The sequence below is a fragment of the Glycine soja genome, chromosome 1 (genome assembly GCF_004193775.1).
Source record: "Glycine soja cultivar W05 chromosome 1, ASM419377v2, whole genome shotgun sequence".
NCBI lineage: Eukaryota > Viridiplantae > Streptophyta > Magnoliopsida > Fabales > Fabaceae > Glycine > Glycine soja.
The window spans coordinates 41,965,781-41,968,346 of NC_041002.1; the positions used below are offsets into that span (position 1 = coordinate 41,965,781).

General features: G+C 31.6%; 1 pseudogene; it reads left to right on the top strand.

The window, feature by feature from the left end:
- Window positions 1-725: 725 nt before the first annotated feature.
- On the top strand, window positions 726-2,381 carry LOC114378329 (annotated as a pseudogene).
- Window positions 2,382-2,566: the final 185 nt, after the last annotated feature.

Here is a 2,566-nt window from a genome sequence, read left to right on the forward strand (position 1 = left end):
ACAAGTAGATATGTTAGTGAAAATTTTAATGAATAAAATATTTTTCAATGTTAGATGTGTATTTTCTATTTCTTTTGAAAAAATAAATAGAAAAGTAATCACCAATAATATTTGATTGAACGTGGAAGCAAACTTGTATGCATATGAAGAAGGACATTTATTTTGTTTCATTCTTTAAAAGAGACAATCCTAACATGTTGATTTTGTAAATCATATCATAAAAACAAAAAGTATTTTAAATTTTATTTGGCATTAAAAAGACATTGCATAATATATTGAGATAACTAATGACGTGCTTTAAAGGAGTTTTATTTGTTGGTTAATAAGTAAGGCATACGCATTCCCCCCCCCCCCCCTTTGGATTTATAATTAAACGAAACAGAAAACTAAAACAAAAGTTTACCATGAAGAGGGATTGAAATTATTATAGAAACTAATTCTTACATAAAGTATCAATTGACACCAATTATTGTACCCATAAATAGATCTAAACAGTTGCTTAATGATTTGTAGTTTCATAAAAGTCACTAACATTTATTAATAAATTTTGTTCAAACCATTACCTGTAGATTGCAAACACATGCTTTAGCGACAAATGGAAATAAACATTTTACGTGTGTATTAAATCTACATTTAGTTATGCCAGTTATATTGCTACAAAATCTTCTATTATAAAAGCACCAAACAAGACCATCGTATGTACACCAATTTATCTAAACAATTGCTTTAATTTTCAACAAAGACCAAATCTTCATCATGATCAATCCTTTGTCTTCTTCTCATATGGTAAGCAATATAGTTTTTTTTCAAACTTACTTATCAATCTACCTAATCTTTTAATCATGTGTTTGAATTATATCTAATTGAGCTTACCTTAAAAGAATAACATCATAGACAATTCATTACTAATTTTGTGACACTACTTGTTTATGTTTAGGTTAACATGGAGTTTATCTCTAATGCAATGATACTTTCATTCTCAATACTATTGTTGCTACCAAGTGCATCATATTCACTATATCAAAAGCCTAAAAATCATATTAAGACAGCTATTTTTGTAACTGGGAGTTTTGAAATGGGACCCGGATCAATTGCAACAAAAACATTTGAGAATATAAAGTTTCCAAAAGGTCATGTTGGAATTAAGAGTTTTTATGCGGAACTAGTTGACCAAGAAGGGAACTCTATACCTTCGTATGAAACTTACCTTCATCATTGGTTTGCAATAAAGTACCACCAAAATATTACAATGTCACCTAATCCTAAGCTTCGTCGTCCTGAGGATGCTTTTTTCCAAAGAAACGAAGGCACATGTAATGGTGGCATTCTTCCACATTATTGGGGATTTGGAGTAGAATCACGAGGAACAACCTCAAAAATTCCTGATCCTTTTGCTATAGAACAAGGTAACCCAACAAAAATTAAAAATGGATATGAGGAGAAATGGTTGCTCAACATCATGGTCATTGATACACGTGGTGCACAAGATAAGAAAGCTTGCACTCAATGTAGATGTGACCAGATGAATCTCCCGAAGGACTTTTATAATGTCACAAGGGATATACATAACCAAAAATTGACTACAAATTATAAAGGAGGTCTATTTTGTTGTCAGGACAACTTACAATGCAAGCAAATAGAGGGTTTTCAAGGTTCAAGGAGAATGGTTTCCTTAAGATACAAAATTAGTTGGGTTGATTGGAACATATACCAAATACCAGTTAAGGTTTACATACTTGATTCCACCGACAAAGTGAGGTCAAATGGTTCCAAAATACTTCATGATTGTCTGGTAGATAAGTTTTTCAAGACAGTACTTTATGATAAAACAATATACTTTTCAATCTTATTAGAGTGAGTGACAAAAGTAAATCTTAATTCCTTGCAGGCAGAGTATACCATTCCAGCAACTGGTGGTGGTGGTGATTCTCCTCATGTCCAAAAAGCAAACATCCCAATGGAAAAAGGAGGTTATCTAATTTATGGCACTGCTCATATGCATTCAGGTGTTGTAAATGCAACTTTATATGGACAGGTGATGAACAATATTTTTCGCCATTCTTATAAACCATTTGTTATTAGTTACGTATTAATCTTGTGAAACTTTTTGTGAATGACTTTTTATTCAATAAATTTTCTAATTCCATATCATTGTAAAAGGTCATATATAACAATGCATCTTCAACTCTAAAATTTATGTTCTCCTACCATTTAGGGATGGAAGGACTTTATGTACATCAACACCAAAATATGGAACAGGAAAAGAGGCTGGAAATGAGAAAGTTATCTCATTGGAATGTCTGTTTGTTATCCCACAACCGGGGTTCAATCAGATTCATGATGGTGAAATTTTGACTCTAGAATCTAGATATAAAAAATGAGTTCATACTGGAGCTATGGGACATTTCTACATCTATTTGGCAGAGGAACTACCACAATGATATTAAAAATGTAATTTTAAATTATTCATGTCCCTTCACTTAGTGCTTTATTTTATTTTGTGATAGTTGGTTCATGACAACATAAACATCAACACTCCTTTTGTCCATATCTCAATATGGAGTTC